Genomic DNA, 21,594 nt, shown 5'->3' with positions numbered 1-21,594 from the left:
TATAAAAAAACATAATGAAAATTACAAATTAAAACAAATAATTGTAAGTAAAATTAAATAAAAAACAGAATTTACCGTATAAAATGTTGGAAACCAGCAGGAATTTGGAGAGAGGTTGCTTCCCACCCCTACCGTCCCAGTTACATAAATAAAGAAGTTCATCAGTGTACAGACTTCGCAACACATCATGTACACTATCTGAAGTACCTTTTATCCTCAAAATGAATTGTTTCTGTAAATAAAAATAGTATGTAAAAACTGAATTGTTTATTGAAAAAAGTTTATATATTACTTACCGTTGTAGCAACAAATTCGTCGCATTTCAATTTTTCGTCCATTTCCAAAGCTGCAGCGAGCGTATTTAATGGTAGGGTGGAAGCAATTTCGGTTTGAACGTTGTCGACATCTTCACCAGTCATTCGGCATACCGATTGATGAATTTTGCGGATGAGGACCTTGCATTCACGAACCGTTTTTTGCTGCTCCATTTCTTCACTTTTATGAATAATCTGAAAAAGAAACAAAGAGACATGTAGAGAAAAATAATAATGTATGCATATAAAAACTGTTCACTTACATTTTCTTTTAAATGCTTATCGATTTTAGTTTCCAAATCGCATACCCTCGTCGTCAAATCGTCAAGCTGTTTGGAAATAGTGGTTAAAATGTCAATAACCTCTGGAAAAAGATTGGAAACATAATAAATTAAACAAATTTAAAGAAATAAATTATATGGATGTTAGATTACCGTTTCCTTCCACAGGTCGTTTTGAAATGCTGACCTCTGTATTGTAGCAACCAGACGTGTTAAACTTTTTACGCTTTAAATGTAATAGGTCTACAATAACAAAAACGTAACAATATATTAAAACGAAATTTTGTAAGTTTACATTTATTTACATACCTTTTGCGGGAGTTGAAGACGTTGTTGGACAATCCTACAAGTCAATTTCGTCAAATATATTTTCCATCTAATTGAGAAATAAAAATTGGCAGTATCGAAGTTCTTTTCCAAAAATTTAAGAAAATGTAATAAAATGAACCGAGAAAAATATATGTACACAAATACTTAAAAATCCTAATTTGAAAATTTATGAAATAAATGATGTAGAATGGGTATAAGGAGAAACTTTCCCTCATGTGGAATAGAGAAATATTTGTAAACTATGTCGTCTTTTTTGATTTTAAATACCTTTTTATCTAATTTCTTCGCTACTAAAATACCTAAACCCGATGACGATTCTAAAGGTTCTTCAAAATAATTTTCAACATCTTAAAAACAATGTGCAGATACCATAACGCAACCAGATTCGTCTGACATAGTTATTACTTTTATGGGCCCTAATTTTTCACTAAAACAATAAGAATCTTTTTCTTTTTTAAATTCTATATTAAATAAATTAATTTTTAAAGTTTTGTTGGGTTCAATGTTTGTATTAGTTCTTTCATCAAGTCTTAAATGCAATTGCTGAAGGATTTTATTCGGTTTATTTATAAGTTTTTTTAAATATTGCATATGGTTTTCAAACTTATAGGCTGAAAACTGATCTAGAGGACCGAATTGCTTAGTGCAGTCAGTTAAATGCAGTAAACCATGCACGTTATAACTAACTAAATGGTCTCCGTATATATTCCCAAACAAATCAACGAATTCTTGTAATATTTGTTGGGCAACGTTAGCTTCAGTACTATATGATTTTTCACATGATAACAGCCTTATTCCTGCGTGCAATAATAAAAAATGGTAGTAATGGTCACTACTAATACAATCTTTTAGGACAAATATGCCTATATACAATAAAAACTGCCTAAACTCTGTCGCTTTCCAATTGCTGATTTCATCTAAACTTCTACATATCCTGCCAAACTCAGAAGGAACTAAATTAGAGAGAAAAGTTATTTTTTCGTTAATTTTGCTTACATTTATATTCCCTTTTTTAATTAGTAATTGAAGCAACTTTTTACATACACTAAGATCTACAAGATGCATCGGGTCTAATGGAAATTGGGAGACCATATTTAAATTAGCTAATTCTAAAATGCTTTCTCTAAATTTAAATGGATTAATATGATATGATAATATGAATTCTATTTTTAAAAGACAGGTCAGTTCTTAAGTGATTAACTCGTTTTGAAAAACAAACTCTTCTCTCTTTGTATTCTCCGATTTGATCGCATTTCGAACAGCTGTTTTTTCCAGTGAGCGATTGCACACCTGTGACAAAAGCTCGAGCGGGAGAATCACAGCAAAATAAACGAATGTTAAATTTCTTTTTAATGGAAGAAGAACCTACCTGAAGACCGTTTTCTTTTAAATAAGCTACTTCTTCACAAAAGTCTTTTAAGAAATCGTTAATATTCCAGGGTTTTTCTGTTCCAGAAAAACATGCTACTGTAAATGGCAATTCGTTTGGAAAATCAACGATGGACGCTAAAATTGGCCATAATACCTTATTCGAATTTTTGAATAATTTAAGACCATCTATTCCTATATCAAGTACAATGCTATCTTTTATTTCAAGGTGAGGAAATGAATTTTTCTCAAAATAATTTTGAATTACTCTATATAAAAACGGGCCACTTGGAATGGTTTCAATATTAACCTTTTTTTCTACTTGTACCTAATAGACTTTTTGCTGTTAAGGGCAAATCCACTAAACCTATTTTTCGCAAGGTTTGAAGCAAATCAGTCACTGTATTGTGGGACACCCTATTACGTAAAGCCCAAGCTTTTATTTCTTTGCATTTATCATTTTTCACTACAATATTAACATTGTCACTATCACTATCAATGGTATCTTGGCTATCATAATCATTTAAAGATATATCTACGGAGCTCAATTCTTCCACATTTGAATCACTATCAGAATTCACATTAATACTACATATTTTGGCAAATTTGGAGGCACTGACATTAAAAGCCTTTTTTTCTCGGCTCATGTAAGCACTAAATGTATTTTTTTTCATATTAAAATTAACTCCGTTTACTCACCTTTTCAAATTATATATATACCACTTTTATAATCACGTTTTTAATAACTTTTTTTTATAAAATATAACCAAAATACAAATTTTTCACAATTTAACACCCGTGCCGAATTTCTTTTTCTTTGAATTCGAATTTTCGCAACGAATAAACGAATGTAAACAATCATGTTATCATGTTGTCTACTTTTACATGCATCGTTTTCCATAAACAGTGGCATGTCCGAAATCAGTTTGTCTTCTTTTGTTTTGTTTTTATAGAAAAGATGTTGTGTGAAGAGCTTGTAATATAAAACAATCAAAAGGCACAGCGGATAGACTCTTTACGCAATTAAATGATTTGTGAGGGTGTGTTAGTAATAAGTAAAAATTGTGTAAATGTGTGGGAGTTTCGGTCACGCAGGTTTTGCTGGGATGTGTGGGTCTTGTGCGTGTGCGTGTGTGTATGCCAGTGCTTGTGCTTTGCTTCGTTTGTGTCTGTCCTTGGTTTTCTGCTTCTCCAGTTCTCCAGTCCTTTTGTTGCTAGTGTTGTAGCTTGTGATTTTGTATGATTTATTCCTTTGTTTGTAGGGAATATGTATGTCACTGCACAATCTCTTTTTATATTATGTGTACATATGTATGCTTTTGTCACCACGTGTCACCTTGCATACATATATATGTATCGTATGTGTATATTATTTTCCACACTGCACTCTTTGTCACCACACTTTTTGTTTTTTTTTTTTTTTTTTTTGTAGCCGCACTTTTTCATATGATTGTGAAAGTTTATTTTTATTAATATATTATTTTTTTTTTTTTTTCAATTTTGTCACCGCTCAAGTATATGCACGTACATATGTTCCATATATATGTACGTATCGTCCACACTATATATACATATATATTTTTTTTTTTTTGTTTTTGTTGTTGCCGGGTTTTTGCTTTACTGTGCACCACCGGCTGTTTTTTTTTTTTTTTGTTTTCACAACGGCTTATTTTTGTAACTGCTTAACTGTGTCACCTCACCAAATTGGTTTCCCGCAATTTTAATCACTGGTTTTTAATTTTTTTTTTTTTTTTTTTTTGCAATATCCACTAATGGTTTTTTTTTCCAAATTTTTATAACAGTTTTCTCAACGGTATCATAAACGGTGTTTTTTTTTTTTTATGTTACACCGGTTTTTTTGTCCAAATTTTTTTTTTTTTTTCTGCACTTTTATGTTATTTGGTTTTTTGCACTTTTATGTTATTTGGTTTTTTGCACTTTTATGTTATTTGGTTTTTTGCACTTTTATGTTATTTGGTTTTCGCGCCACCGTGACCGATATTTTTTTTTCAAATTTTTTCACACTTTTAACGCGTCACCGTGACCGATATATATATTATTCCGTTACCAATAGTGCCGTCCGGTACGGCTCGAAGGACCATATATAAAATTTCACTACGGTACCATACACTCATGGGTATCAAACCCGCGGACTCACCCGTTAAATTGTAGACGAAAGCGAAGGAGGAAAATCGACAAGATGGCAAAACGATGCGTATATGCGCGCGGTTCGTAATTGACAGAGAGTGGCGCCTAGTCCGTCGGTCCCTTTTGTTATTTTTTGTGCGGTGTCCTCATGAGTGTTGAATTCGTGATGCGTTGGTGTGTGTGGGATGAAATGATGACGTGTGGAGTTGGTGTGTGTGCGATGAGAGGATGATGTGTGGAGTTGGTGTGTGTGCGATGAGAAGATGTTGTGTTGAGCATGGTGTGTATGCGATGAGAAGATGATGTGTTGAGTATGGTGTGTATGCGATGAGAAGATGATGTGTTGAGTATGGTGTGTATTGTGGGGTGTAGATGTATTATTTTGAGAGGGGGGTCAGGTGCTCATTTAGCCAAACGGTAAATACGAATTTACAAGGTTACCATTTGGATTAAAAAATGCCCCATCTATCTTCCAACGAGCATTGGATGATATACTCCGGGAGCACATTGGAAAATGTTGTTATGTTTATATCGATGACATTATTATTTTCAGCAAAACTGAAGAAGAACACTTTAACCACATAAAAAGAATATTCAAAACTCTGGAAGAAGCCAATATGAAGGTTCAATTAGACAAATGTAATTTTTTTTAAAAAAGAAGTAGATTTTCTCGGCTTCGTTATCACCCCGGATGGTGTAAAAACAAATCCAATAAAAGTGGATGCAATTGCCGAATTTTCACAACCAGCAACCCTAAAGGAACTACGAAGCTTCCTGGGAATGTCTGGATACTATCGCAAATTTATAAAAGACTATGCAAAATTAGCTAAACCCTTGACATCACTCTTAAGAGGGGAAGAAGGGAGAATTTCCAAAAATAAATCTCAACATGTGAAAATCACTTTGAATAAAGAAGCAGTTCAAGCCTTTAACAATATAAAAAATTCACTTATTTCTAGAGATGTTGTACTAGCATACCCTGATTACAGTAAGAAATTCGAGTTAGTAACAGACGCCTCCAACTATGCTATTGGAGCCGTCCTATCTCAAGATTCGAAACCTTTAACGTTCATCTCCAGAACACTAAATAAAACTGAAGAGCATTATGCAGCTAACGAGAAAGAGATGTTAGCCATAATATGGGCTCTAAACACATTTCGAAACTATCTATACGTATCAGCTAAGGTACAAATTTTTACTGACCACCAGCCGCTTACATATGCGCTGAGTAACAAAAACAGTAATACAAAAATGAAAAGATGGAAAGCAGCTTTAGAAGAATATTCCTATGAATTGTTTTATAAACCAGGCAAACAGAATGTCGTTGCAGATGCATTGTCAAGAATACCAATAAAAGAGTCTAAAGTCAATACCTTGTCGATAGCAACAAACTCGGACGAGAGCTCGTCACATAATTTAATATACAGCATCGAAGTACCTAACTATTAATGTTTTCAAAAATCAAATTTTTCTGAAGCAAGATGAAGTCTCTAGTTATCAATTCAAAATAATATTTCCCACATACCATCGTCATATTGTAACAGAACCAGACTACTCCCAACAAACTTTAATTTCGATTCTCAAAAGATATCTCAACCCGTCGGTGATAAATTGCATAAAAACTAATGAACCTGTAATGAGCAAGATTCAGCAACTGTATCCCTTACATTTTAGTAAATATCGGATCAGGTTCACACAAGTAGAAGTTAAAGATATAACTAGTGAACAAGAACAAGAAGAACTCATAATTAAAGCACACAATCGTGCTCATAGAAATAGCAAGGAGAACAGGACACAAATTTTAGAAAAATATTATTTTCCCGGAATGGCAAATAAAATCAAGAAAATTATAAAGCTATGTACTACATGTAAAGAAAATAAATACGATCGTCATCCGTCAAAGCCCGAAATACAGGCTACACCTATTCCAGAATTTCCAGGTCAGATCGTTCACATAGACATATTCCTAACCAGCAAGCAATTAGTTCTCACCGCTGTAGATAAATTTTCAAAATACGCTATTGCAAAAATAATACAATCAAAAGCAGCAGAAGACATTAGGCAACCATTAAGAGACATTCTTTTCTCTTTTGTGCCACAAACCATAGCAATGGACAATGAGAAATCCTTTAACTCCGAATCAATAGATTTTATGATAGAAAATGAATTTGGGATAGAAATATATAGAACTCCTCCATATACAAGCTGTTCAAACGGACAAGTAGAACGTTTTCATTCCACGCTTCAAGAAATAATGCGTTGTCTACAAGTAGAAAAAACTCATAGATCATTTCAGGAACTTTTAGAAAAATCTGTTAAGGAATATAACTATTCAGTTCATTCCACCACTGGAAAAAAACCAATAGAAACTTTCTTTGGAAGAAGAGTTAATTCCGATCCAAAATTATTACTTGCTGATAGGCAAGAGACAATAAAGAAACTTCAGGATAAACAAATCGCTGACCTATGCTACCACAATAAAAATCGTTCACAACCAAAGCAATATTTAAAAGGAGACATAATATTTGTAAAAATTAATCGTAGATTAGGCAATAAATTATCACCTAGGTATAGAAAAGAGATTGTAGCAATAGTTCATAAGAATGATATTAAGCAGTAAGCGATAAATGCACGTTTTCTTATTTTTGTTTTCCCCAAGGATCATGGAAAAATAGCATTTTATTTGTTACTGACAACGACGATTATGGCTCAACAAATTGACATTCAAGACTTGACCAATAATAACGGGTATATTCCCATCAAGACGGACGAATTAAGGGTAATCGACCATTACGACAAGATCCTTCACTTCGTCAATCTGACAGCATACGACGAAACGACTTTTTTAATTTCACGTAACATCGAAGCATTAACAGCAATAACTTTCGAAGACAAACAATTATTGGATACTTTACATAAAAACTTCATTTTACTAAGAGCTAAAATAGATAATTTGCACCCACATCTTAAGACGAAACGAGGCTTAGTAAATATATTAGGTAAAGGACTGAAATTTATAGCAGGCACTATGGACAGTGAGGACGAAGAACAGGTCAATGACGCCCTTAGTAAAATTCACCAAAATAACCAAATTATGGAAAACAACATAGGTAATCTAACTTACTTTAACAACATCTTAGCAAATCAAATTAGTAACATTACGAGTCACATAAATGAGCAGCAGACCCTTATTCAGGACTACATAAATTTATTTCAAGAAAACACACAGAATAGGATAAAAACATTAGAAGACGAAGTACAATTTATAGAACAGGTGTACCGAATAGACAATGACATATCTCTTTTGCGAGATCACATTAACGACATTGGACAAATAATTTTTTCAAGTAAGCTCGGTATAATCCGTTCGGACATTTTAACAAAAACAGAACTAGACATAATAACTGACTTTGACAGCTACACAAATATAAAGATAGCAGTCGGCACGCAAGATCAAAACATTATAATAATCCTCCAAATTCCCCAATATTCTCCTAATATCCTTTCAAGAATAATTTTCGAACCTATTCCTAATATGAACAATAAATCTATAAAATTAAGCACTCACGAATATTTTACGAACTCGAACAACAATGTATATGCCATAAATATCAAAAATAATCTTAAGAAAAACCTAAAAAGAAATTCGGATATGTGTATATCGAAAATATTGAACTTTGAAGAAGCATACTGCGCTATGCAAACGTTAACAAACACTGATATAATCGAAATATTACCTCGTATATTAATTTTCAAAAATTTTTTCTCTGAATTATCTCATAATTGTAATAAAGTAGATTTAAAAATAAAAGGAACATTCCTACTTAAATTTGAAAATTGTGAAATCTTTGCTAAAAACAAAACATACTCAAACGTTAAAATAAAAATATACGACAAAATTATATTGCCAAACCTAATCACAAAAATTAGAGAAAATACGAATATAACAACTACGGAATTAAAACTAAAGAATCTGCACCTAAAGCAACTAAAACATGATGATTATATTAAGATATTATTAAATGAAAATAGGAGCACTCATGTAATTAGTTTGAGCACAGACATAGCACTTGCAATTTTTATTATTATTGTAGCAATTATTCTTATTTGCATTTTTAAATATAAGCAAAAATTTTATGTTACATCTGAAACGCTAAAAACCAATGAAAGTGAGCTAAATGGTCCATTCCTACAAATTAAAAATTCAGCACCCTAGTAATAATACCGATTGAGGACAATCGATTTAAGAGGGGAAGAGTTAACACAAGCGGTGTTACAAATGTTACAAACACGCGCACTTTATTTCACCAATGTTAATAACCCTTAGCCAACATCCGGCACGAGCTTTCACCTCAATGTTAATTTGCTTAGAATCAAAAATATTAAACTTTTTATTTAATTGTGCCAATTCAGATTCTATGTAATTTGCTGGTGCAATTGTTACAATACAGATCGCACGTAATTCACTAATGCAATAATGTTGACACAGCTGTTTGAGCGATTTCCGATCAGTACGTAAATTCAATAACCTCTTCTCAGAATTTAGCCAGCAAACTTTCAGGTGCGTTAGCATAAATTTAGCATATAAAAGAACTAGCTATTAAGATGTAAGTCAGTTGTGAATTGACTCGGAATAAAGATGGACATATTGTCCAAATAAAATAAAATAAAAATAAAAAAAATAAATAATTTTTTTTATATGTTTTCGCACCAGAAAACATAACTGATATGTCACCCGCAAAAAGTATAAATATTGTTCTACAAAAACAACAATCGTCTAATATAGCATCAGTAGCGTCACAAGTCAATATGGCAGCCGAATTGGCGAAGCCCAAATGTAGTAAATTTTACAACAAAAACAATTTCATTCATAAACGCAGGGGCATATGCCACAAGCGACCTCGCTTCATTCATATAAGCAGACGCCGTAACATCTCCCCGAGCATGCCTTTGCCTACAAACGTCTTTTCGCGACGATGGCAAAAGCTAAAAATCATAAATTGAACAACTTTCTGATGCTTCTTCACAGAAAGAAGTCAGAAAAGTGGCAACAACGGAGTTGTCGATTTATAATATTCAATTCTAAAATATTTTTCCGAAGCTGTTACAGCGGCAAGGGAAGCGGTAACAATCGGCGATCGTTTGTTAGATTCTTTCGCGTCTCGTCGCGTCAGTGCTTCGACAGATTGATGTGCTGAACACTTAGAACGCGACAGACTGCAAGTGCCATCTGAATCTGATATTGAAATACACACATTCTTAAGGACACAGTTATTTAGACAGCTGCACAACTACATAACTGTGTCCATAAGAACGTGTGTATTTTAATATTTGACACATGTCGCTTGCAGTCTGCCCCGCTCTATGTGTTCCGGGCGTGACTCTTTGAGTTTCGGCCATTGATTGTCCGTGAAACGAAGATTTCGCATGAAGCAATAATTGTACACATTTACATACAAAGTTGTGGGTAGACAGATTTACAAACATTGTGCTTTTTGTTTACATACACACATAATTACATACGTGAATATGTGCTACCGCTTGGTCTTTTAATATGTTATCAAAACTTTTAAAGACCTGACCTGTCAATAAATATGTATGTATGTATATATCTTATCAAACCTACATTAATTAAAGATTTACATACATATGTACATAGGTAATAATGCATGTATGACTCTATTATATATATATTTCCAAAGATTTTAAGGAATTCATCACGAAATAGTTCAATTTGTGCGTACATACATGCTTGTGTGCTTTGATATAAAATATATAGAAAATATACATACATATGTATGTATGTATGTATATAAATTATATGCAGTCGTTTGCGCATTGTAAATATACGAATCTGTGAGCGTACATTTCTAAACATTGAAATTAACATATTTTTTCCCATTGGCTCTACCAACTACTCAGTTCTGTTATTGTCGTGCCCCTGATGTTAAGTGGTGAAACGCGCTAATAATTTTCTGTGGTGAAATGCACACATCCAAAACAGTAAATATCCCAAAATTGAAATATCCCTAAATTTTTTATATGTGAACCTTCTCTATAAATATATGTTCTCTGTCATAATCAAAGAAACATCCCATTTCCCAGAGTTCCCAACCTTTTTCAAATAGAGATAATGGTAACGAGTTTCAACATTTTTTTCCGTCTAATGGAAATCGATTTTTTGATTATTCTCATGACAATAACTATCAGGGATATGCATTGCCACCTAATAACGCAAATTATTTTTATCATTCAAATCCAAATGGATGGATTTATCACCCACAAATGAATACAACTTTAAATTGTCCTAATAGTTATACTAATAGCAAAAATTTTAATGTACCTAAAATAAATTCGCAACAAATAAGAAAGCAAAATGAAAGTAATTCGAATCAATCTATAATATATACTTAGAATAAGGCGATACGGCGCTCCTCAGCCAATGGAATTTGAGTCAACAAATTTTCAATTAGAAGCCTCGGAGGATTACCAACAATAGAATTAAAGATTGAACATAAATTTATAAGGTTTTTGATAGATCCGGGGTCTTCTGTTAGTTTAATTAAGCCCCAAGTTCTTAGTAGCAGAATCGTTGAAGTTAAACCAATATTATTAAAAACAGTTACAGGAAAAGTATTACTTAAACAAATTCAAGAAGTTTTCGACAATTACCATAACCACAAATTGACATTTTACGTTTATAATTTTTCCGATAATTATGACGGATTATTAGGCTACAATACACTTCGTTAGCTCAATTCTAAGATCGATTTAAAAAATAATACGATTAGTTTACAAAGACATAAGTATATAAAAATTTGTCAATACTGTTAAAAACTATACACACACTAACTTACTAACCGAGTTGAAAGTCTCTGATGACAAATTTACTGACACATTCAGATTCAACCATTTAAATAATGAAGAATCGGAAAAATTGAATAAATTACTGAAGAAACACAAAACTTTATTTTACAAGGAAGGGGAGAAACTTACATTCACTCACAGAATTAAACACAAAATAAAATTTATTCATGAAGATCCAATCTACGTTAAATCCTATAGGTACCCAGAAGTACATAAAGCGGAAGTAAATAAACAAATAAGAGATATGCTAGAACAAAAAATAATTTGCCACAGTACTTATCCATATTCTGCACCGATTTGGGTGGTACCTAAAAAACTAGATGCTTCAGGTGAAGACAAGTGGAGAATCGTTGTAGATTACCGTAAGTTAAATAATATCACTGTTGATGACAAGTACCCCATTCCAAACATAGACGAGATACTGGACAAGTTAAGTAGATGTTTATACTTCACGACAATTGATTTGGCGCAAGGATACCATCAAATGGAAATGGATTCAATAGATAGACAAAAAACAGCCTTTTCTACACAAAATGGCCACTTCGAATTTTTGAGAATGCCATTCGGCATTTTTTAACGGCTGATGAATACAGTCTTGGACGGTCTAATTAGGAAAGATTGCATAGTTTATTTAGATGATATAGAAGTTTTCAATACATCTTTGCAGGAGCACATCGAATCGATCGATAAAGTGTTTCAAAGATTAGCTGAAGCGAATCTAAAAGTGCAGCCGGACAAAAATGAATTTCTAAAACAAGAAGCCGAGTTTCTTGGCCATGTTATTACCCCTTCTGACATAAAACCAAATGCTAATAAAGTCGTAGCAATTTTAAATTATTCGATTCCCAAAACGGAAAAGGAAATAAAACAATTTTTGGGTTTAGCGGGATTTTACCACAAAATTATTCTAAATTTTTCAAAGATAAAACCCTTAACATATTGATTAAAGAAATGCAATATAGTGAATAATTCAGATAAAGAGTTTACCAGAGCCGTAAAAACTATCAAGTTATTAATAACAAAAGAGCCGATCATGGCGTATCCAAATTACGAGAAGTTGTTTACGTTAACGACAGACGCCTCTCATGTAGCATTAGGAGCATTGTTAAACCAAAATCGACATCCGATCTGTTTCGCCAGCCTTACACTCAATGAACATGAGTTGAATTATTCGGCAACAGAAAAAGAGCTCTTGGCAATGGTATGGGCTACGAAGTACTTTAGACCGTATTTATATGGCAGAAAATTCTTAATAAATAGTGATCATCGCCCTTTGCAATGGTTAAATAATTTAAAAGAGCCAAATGCAGCCAAAAGGGCCAAAAAAGCATGTTGCCGATGCGCAATCTCGCGTTAAAATTGAAGAACGTAACGTTAATGAAGAAACTGCTTCGAAAGTAGCCACAATCCATTCCGCTGACAAAGACTCAGGTGAGTTTATTAGAATTGCCGAAAGGCCATTGAACGTATTCAAAAACCAACTTAAACTAATAAACTCTAACCAAAATTGTACAAACACGTGCAAAATATTTTACAACAACAATCTTACCACTATTACTTATACGGAACTAACAACTGAGTGAGGACATAATTAAAACTTATTTATTAAACAAAAATACAACAATACTTATGACAGATGACGACGACTTTAGGGGGTATTCTACTCTAGAAATCAAATTTTGGTCAGTATTTTGAATTTTATTTAAAAAAAAAAATCAAAAATATTTTTACTATCCATTTTTTATGGTGTTTTTATTGATATCTTAAGAATACAGAAAAAAATTTTACAAAAAAATATTAAAAATTAAAATAATTAGAGGAGGGGAGAGACAGGTGTAAAAAAATGGCGCATCCTGGTGACATTGATTGTTTAAAATAAGACGCGTATGGTTCGGATTTAAAAATGTACTCAGCTCTGGTTGCCCAGAGCTCCTTTATTTATAGAATTTCTTATCCTAATTCGTGTATGCACCACATGCGGAGTACATACACCAATCGTAATACTAATCTACTGTACATACCGAAGTATGTACACATATCTTAAACATAAGTGTTCTCAACGGCATACTAATAGTTAAGGATCATTTCCGTTCCTTTACATTGCATGCATTAAATATTACAGTCTCTAATCAATATGCCTGTTTAAATATATTGAACAGGCTTATCTTCGCCAGTGTTGAGGCAGTACAAAGCAAATACATAAACAACGCATAGAGATACATATAATACATTTATATGAGGCACGTATGCATTTATATGCAATACGTATGCACTCATTAACAAACAAAGATATTTACTTAAGATAACATATTGTCTTAAGATATGTATTTAGGAAATTGAATACAAATGTGCATGTGCACTTGAAAACAACCATATACCATGTAACATAAACAATACCCGAAATGGGTATTTGTACATATTTATATTTATGACTGTATTTTTATGTGTTAGCGATAATGCATATAAATATTTGACATATGAGATCCGTTTCTATACAGATTTATCTCATTTACAATTGTAGCCGTTAAGAACTGTTCAGAAATCTAAATATACTGCCCACGTTGAAGTGTTTACACTTCAAAAAAAGTATTTATAAATCTTGAGCATGTTAATTACATTTTTAATTACAAGTTTGGCGGATCGAACTCGTTGTAATTTTTCTAATATAAACTATTTTTATTGTATACATTTTACAATTTTAATATAATTTTCATTTGCTAATATTAATAATTCATTTTGTAAGATATACCGTCGTAACGGAAATGAGTGCCTTAGTGCCTTGCTGAATTACAGATGCGTTGTAGGACTAGTTTACGATGACTTCACAGCAATTAATAGGATTAGGTTGTCAGTATTTATGCCTTAATGCATCATGTGATGCCATTTTAAGTCCAAGTGTTTCGAATTTAATCACGGTACTTTTCAGGTCGTATGCTCATTTTCTCCAAGTGTAAACTAAACCATATTTTCAGCAATAGATAGAAATCTACGTTGTATTTGTCAGCCTTGATCTCTAATGGTTTGAACATCTCAAGCTGGGATGACCGTGCGCGAAGCCCAAATTTACCAGACGTAGTGTATAACGATCGACTTGGGTTTTGATAATAATTGTCTCTTTGACGTTGCATTCAAAAATGCGACGTCGATTTCACAATCGAAATTACCAATATTACAAACGATCGCATCATTGGGCATGTGTTCAAAATGTGCGCGAGTAATAATGTCCTTGCAAACAGTTGTTGTTACGAAGATGATAGCTTCTTTGTATGTTTGTTCCATGGTGGTTACTTCATAGCCGCTTGGAAAGCAATGACATAATCGATTTCGATGACAATAACGATTCCGCCGAAACTACGCAGAGCTCATGCACAACTTTTGCCAATATTACATAACCAACAACACAACACACTTTGCCATCAATAATCACATCCGTGATCCATTTAATACCATCAATTAGCGACTCGCGACAACCATACAGATTATAGAATTTACTCTTGGCCACCGAGTCGTTGACGTTGATGGTTGGCACACCGAGACGTCTCTGCTTCACTATTTCGTATAAATTGTGTACACCGGTTGTAGTTTCCTCGCTCAAACTCTTGAAGCCCTTCGGGTTCGTGGGAACTTTTCGTGCACTAAGTTGGTCAAATTACCACAATTAAGTTCAAGAGCTGACCATCTGAGAACAGTAAGGTCTATTCAATGCACCATAAGTATTCTTCATTCATCAAGTCAAACAAGGAGTAGTAAAATGATCCTTAGAAGGGTGACAATGACCCAATCTTCCTTCATCCTCCTCCCCGTGAACGCGATGATGTCGTGCAGCTGCTAAATCATTGAGTTCACTTGTTGAGTATTTTAAATATTTCTGTGAACTTGAAATTTGCTGCCTTTCAACCGAATATTGAACTAGATCGATGTGGATAATTCTATCCCACGCTGTCCAAGTACTCCCAACAGGCACTCCAGAAATATTTTTTTTTTTAAATATATTATATCTAAACATTTACAACATAGTACAACTATAAGTAAGTTTAACAAATAAAATAAAAATAAGGTTATTATTTTTCTTCTTTTTTAACTCGAGTCGACCGCATCTTTTTTATTGATTATTTGCATATTTTTTCTTCAGTAGGAAAAGGGTAAACAATGTGCATCGCTCTTTATGATGTGCCATTGCTTATCCTTACGTCTACATTTGCAATTTTGGGTTAAAATGACGTTTTCAATTCGTCCTCTTTTCCACTGCATTGGCGGAATAATTTGTTCTTTAAAAAACACAAATGTACCACTTTTAATATTTTCCAAAGAAACCTGGCATTTATTTCTTTTTCGTGGTTTATTATTTTTAAATTTTATATCTCGAGAGATTAACTTCCTTTTGTTTGTGAAGAAGAATCTCCTAAGTTTATATTTTTCTTTTCGAATGGAAAAGCTGCAGCAAATTTACTATCTGCATAAAAATTTGAATTATTACGAAAGCATTTCTGCGTTTCTTTTTTGGTTTTATTAACACATCTTTCAAGGGATTCTATTTTCCTATACTTTTTTCGTTGATTATCTAGCTTTTTATCTATATGTGTTAAAACCCCACAGTGAGCTAATTTTGAGCTTATGTTAGTTGATCCATATATCAACCACCCAAACACACTGTTCTGGAGTTTGTAATTCATATTTTCAATAGTTATTTTTTCTTCTTTTATCAAATCAAAAAATATGTCCGCACCTAATAGTAAGTCAATCTTACCCGGAACATTAAATGAAGGGTCTGCCAGCTTTATATTTCTGTAATTGTTTTAACTTTTATGTGTTCCGTGGGCACATTGGACACAATCTTTTGCATGACAACGGTGTCTAAATTTGCTTCAAAATATTCTGTTAATGATTTTAAATGAAGATTAACTCTTTCTTTTGTATTGATCATATTTCGACCAACTCCTACAATGATCATAGATTCTCTCCTGGAAGGAAGTTTTAATTTGTTTTTTAGTTCTTTAGTTATGAGGTGAACTTGAGACCCATTATCTAATAAAGCACGTGCCTTTATAATTTTTCCATCGCTGCTTTTTATACCAACAATTGCTGTGGTTAGCAGGACATGTTTAGAATCATTTTTTAATTTCGTATTTTTAGTATTTTTAATCATTGTGCTTTTAGGTTTAAAGGATTTATCTTTGTGGAGCCATAAATGATGGTTTCCTTGACAAGTAAGGCAACTTTCGCCTTTACTCTCTTTTATATTGTGCCCTGTTTTAAGACATTTGGTGCATAATTTGTGTTTCATTACTGCATCACATTTGTCCTGTGTAGAAAGGGCTTTAAATTTATGACAATAAAATATATTATGTGAATTATTACATCCCATTATGCATTTAAATTCTGCATTTTGAAATTTTGGTGATGTTTTTGAAGCTTGTGCTGCTTCTAGTGCATTCCCTTCATGATTCAGAAACGATTGTAGTGAATTTAAGGTAGGTATTTCTTTAGGGTTTTTAAGGGAATTTTCATACCTAAGTCTTAAATTGTTGTCTAATTTTTGCACAAGCGTATAATTTAATAACGCTTGCAACAAATTATCTGCAGACAAACTGAGACTTTCCAATGCTTGTGTACTTTCAGAAATTTTTTCTTGAAATTTTCGTACACTAAAAGCAGTCTCAGTCACTACTGGTGCATCTAAAATTTGCTTGAAATAAGTGTTTGCGAGTAACCTTTTATTCCTAAATTTTTCATCAAGAAGGTTCCAGGCAACTGAAAAATTGGTCGAGGTTGAAGGCAGATTTGCAATACAACTTGCAGCCGATCCTCTTAATTTAGTTTTTAAAATACACATTTTATATGTGTCTGAAACATTTTGAAAGACTACGAGTTGCTCAAACAATTCTTTAAAGGTTTGCCACTGAGCGTAATCTCCTGAAAAAATGGGAATGTCTACTTGAGGCAGCGTAAAATTAGTAGCATTTTTTTTGCTAATGGATTTTAATTTGAGCTTGTAGAATCTATTTCTTAAGTCATAGAATTTACTCGTTAACTCATCATTTTCGTGTTGATACTTGTAGAAAGCTGTAAATTTGAAAAATTTTTTCGTTTTTTTTATTAAATATTTATTATTATTATTTTTTTTTATTATTAGTATAATATATGTATGTATGTATATATATATATATATATATATATATTATTATCTTTTTTTTAAATGCACTTTTTCAAACACTGCTTTTCACAGAACTTGTTTTTTTATAAAAACACACTTTTAGAACTTTCTTTTTTTTTTTGAAATACACACTCGCGTGTTTTAAAAAACGTCGGGGTCACCAATGTTTAAAATAAGACGCGTATGGTTCGGATTTAAAAATGTACTCAGCTCTGGTTGCCCAGAGCTCCTTTATTTATAGAAATTCTTATCCTAATTCGTGTATGCACCACATGCGGAGTACATACACCAATCTTAATACTAATCTAGTGTACATACCGAAGTATGTACACATATCTTAAACATAAGTGTTCTCAACGGCATACACACTATATCTTATCTTTTAATAGTTTAGGATCATTTCCGTTCCTTTACATTGCATGCATTAAATATTACAGTCTCTAATCAATATGCCTGTTTAAATATATTGAACAGGCTTATCTTCGCCAGTGTTGAGGCAGTACAAAGCAAATACATAAACAACGCATAGAGATACATATAATACATTTATATGAGGCCCGTATGCATTTATATGCAATACGTATGCACTCAACAATTAACAAACAAAGATATTTACTTAAGATAACATATTGACTTAAGATATGTATTTAGGCAATTGAATACAAATGTGCATGTGCACTTGAAAACAACCCTATACCATGTAACGTAAACAATACCCGAAATGGGTATTTGTACATATTTATATTTATGACTGTATTTTTATGTGTTAGCGATAATGCATATAAATATTTCACATATGAGATCCGTTTCTATACAGATTAATCTCATTTTCAATTGTAGCCGTTAATCTGAACATTGATCCTGACTCTCCTAGTGGTCTGAAAAAAAATCAAAAGAAATTCTTAATCAGTAAGGATGCTGTTATAGTCCCTACCTCAGGGAACACGAAAAGTTTTTTTTTTTTAAAATGGCGACTGCCTGAAAATAAAAATCATTTTCTACGTTTTTTTTTGAAATTCCTAATTTTTTTTTTAAATATTAAAAACAAAGGATTAAGGATTATATAAAGAAGGTTCACACAAAATTTAAGTAAATCGGTTGCATAGAACTTGAGATAATGCCGGTACCGTGTGGAAAAAAGTAGTTTCGAAAAAACGCGTTTAAAAAAGTGAGTCTACCTACCTATCGGGCTAGGTACTGCGTCACTAAAGTAACTGTAGCCCTTAAAATAATTTTAATTTTTAAAAATCCTTTGGAGGATATGTTCTTAAGGGTCTAAACTTTAAACATATGAAAAAAAAAAATCGATTTTTTTTTTAATTTTAGAGTAGAATACCCCCTTTATACAATTTCAAGACATTTATAATAGACTGATCACTTCAAACAGATTTAAAATTTACCGAACCATGAAGGAATTGAAAAATATTGAGGACTATTCGGCCTTCAAATCTAAAGTAATAGAAATTCACCTCGAAGGACTGTATCAGGGAATCGAAAAAGTTGCAAATTGCTTCAAGCAAAAATATTACCACCCTAATTACGTTAAGGACCATTGCAAAAGCGACCACATTTCGAACAAATTACCATTTAAAGTTTCGCCTCCTGTGTATGAGACTCGAGAAAAGTTGGAAATGGGGTGATGAAAATTATTTAACATGTATTGATTTGTTTTCTAAATTTGCTGCAGCTGAAAAAGTATCAGCCTTAAATTGATTAGAAACTAAGAAAGCCCTCCTAAAGATTTTTAATTTTATGGGACCTCCGAAAACATTAAAAATAGACCAGGACCAAGGTATCAATAATGTTATCATAAAGCAGCGGTATCAACAATTGAATATAAGTAGCAGTCGAAGTCACAAGTGGGAAATCTGCTACTGGTGACATTGATCAGTTTCATAAAACGATGAATGAAAAATTGATAATTATTTGAAGCTCTGGGGATAAAGTGTTGAAATACCTTCAAATTGAACAAGCATTATTTGAAAAAACAACAACAATCATGTTATTTCTCATTCCACTACAGGTGAAAGTCCGTATAACATATTTTTTAATCGAAAATACCCAAAAACAAATCCTCAATTAATTAAAGAACGAAGAATAAATAACATAAATCAAAACCGACAAAAAAAAGAAATAGATACGAATTTTGTTAGCGCTAAAACCTCTAGGATAAGATTAGATAAACTTATAGAGTAAGAGCCCGTGACATCCAGACCTTCGTCATTTTATAAAAGCTGAAAGTTTGTTGAAGTATGCTTTGAACATAGAAAAAGAAATACAGAAAAACATTTTGTAGAGTTCATAAAACAAGTCTCACCTAACATTGTTCAAAAATACGCCCCTCAAGGAATAAACTGGCAGTTCATCCCCCCAAGCGCTCCTCATATGGGTGGTTTATGAGAATCAGCTATAAAAAGCTTTAAATCTCATTTCAGGAAGATCGCTGGCTATCTCAAATTCAATTATGAAGAATTTACGACATTGTTAACCAGAGTCGAAGCCGTTCTCAACTCACGGCCTCTCGCTGCACTCTCGCAAGACCCCTCAGACTTTGCTGCCCTCACTCCAGGGCATTTTCTTAAAGGACCGCCCATTCTGGCCACACCCGAAACAGGCGTGGAGTCGCCGGCCTTACTAAGCAGATGGAAAGGAATTAAAATTCTCCATCATAATTTCAGCCGCCAATGGAAAGAAGAGTATTTAAAGGACCTTCACAAAAGGCATAAATGGAAAATCCCAGAACAGCCGCCAGCTTGACCGATATCATTAAGAAAAAACCGCAAAGAGAATTATAATAAGTTTCAGCACTGACGCCGGCGCCTCCGGAACTACACCGCACCAGATGTCCGCTCTGTTGCCGTTCACATAGGCTGCAGCATTGCTCCATTTTCAAGGGAATGATATCCGTACAACGTCAGAAGGTGGCGCAGCCACATGGGCACTGTTTAAACTGCTTGGCGCAGTCGCACGTCACGTAGGAGATACTTTACTGCACCGGAACTTCGGACATCCTGTCTCGCCAACTGTCCTTCGCCGCCGTTCGCCCACCCGACGATCGCAGCCAAACCGTGTGGCACGACCACGACATTCAGAAGCTGGATGGTCCTCACGCCCACTCAATGCGACATCGACGCGCAACCAGATAAGGCCACAACCTCACCGCTCCACCGGCCTGAGCTGCGTTGTAGTTACGCTACAGGCACTATAGTGTCTACTAGGCTAGTACTCGCCTAGGGGGGCCGGGATGTCGAAATGAAATCCAGTCGCCCGAACTAACCTACTCAATACCAAACTTCAATACAACACTCACCACATCAACACGCTAATCAGGAAAAAGGCATCACTGAATACAACACTCCCCACATCAACACGCTAATCAGAAAAAAAAAGCATCACTGATCCCCTCTACACCACACTTAAGAACACTATCACATCTAAGCACCACATATCGCTACCTATACATCTACACAACACACAATGTCACTATTGCCGAGAACACCACATTTTTTTGTTTCTTTTTCCACTTTTTTAACAAAGGGAAGGTGAAGCTGTGCCGGCACTTGTTCAGTCCCAGGTAGGAATTTCCAAGCTTCACGACCGGATCAACCGTGGATTAGTCGTGGTTAACCAGGCTTTAGTAGTCCGGGACTGAACCAGGCTTGGTATCTTAGTCACACCGGGTAAAGTCCAGGCTTGGATCCCTCCCTGGTATCAAGCCTGGTTGCCAAGTTTGTACCAAGTCTGGAAGAAGTCTGGTTCATTCAGCCTTGGCTTATAGTTTCTCAGCCAGTCTTGGGCCCAGGCTGGCTGAAACTGATTCCTTTTCAATCAGACTGCATCCTGATTTTACTTCGCTACGAAATCAAATCGTTGCAGTGTCTAATAGTATAATGCTTGATTGCTAGCCCCATATTAATTTCTTTCTCAATATTTGTAATCCATCGAGAACACAAATGTCAACGTCTACAAATTAAATTCGATTAATGAGTGGTGTTCAATCATGAGTTCCACAGGGTATTCGAATTCGCGGGAACGAGTGAAAAAATACCGTTTTTTTTTTTTAATTTGGAGACTCTAATGATAATAATAGTGTGGACAGTTCTGATGAGGATAGTCGTGATGAATCAACGAA

At 33.6% G+C, this 21,594-nt stretch overlaps 1 long non-coding RNA gene and 1 pseudogene across 3 annotated transcripts; both read right to left on the bottom strand.

The window, feature by feature from the left end:
* Positions 1-340: 340 nt before the first annotated feature.
* LOC125775639 (uncharacterized) lies at positions 341-3,738 on the bottom strand. 3 transcript variants are annotated; one of them, XR_007421218.1, is made up of 5 exons: positions 2,993-3,738; positions 905-1,006; positions 749-838; positions 578-678; positions 341-509 (listed from the first exon to the last, which is right to left on the bottom strand). It is a non-coding gene; the product is annotated as an uncharacterized LOC125775639 (long non-coding RNA). The 3 variants fall into 3 exon arrangements; XR_007421219.1 differs by having other exon boundaries at positions 905-971; XR_007421217.1 differs by having other exon boundaries at positions 905-3,735.
* A 9,295-nt stretch (positions 3,739-13,033) lies between these two features.
* Positions 13,034-16,732, bottom strand: LOC115066080 (adenosylhomocysteinase-like; annotated as a pseudogene).
* Between the last annotated feature and the right edge of the window lie 4,862 nt (positions 16,733-21,594).

Source organism: Bactrocera dorsalis, chromosome 1, assembly GCF_023373825.1.
Source record: "Bactrocera dorsalis isolate Fly_Bdor chromosome 1, ASM2337382v1, whole genome shotgun sequence".
NCBI classification, from domain to species: domain Eukaryota; kingdom Metazoa; phylum Arthropoda; class Insecta; order Diptera; family Tephritidae; genus Bactrocera; species Bactrocera dorsalis.
Note: the sequence above shows the minus strand (reverse complement) of the source record. Positions and strands in the feature narration are given on the sequence as shown.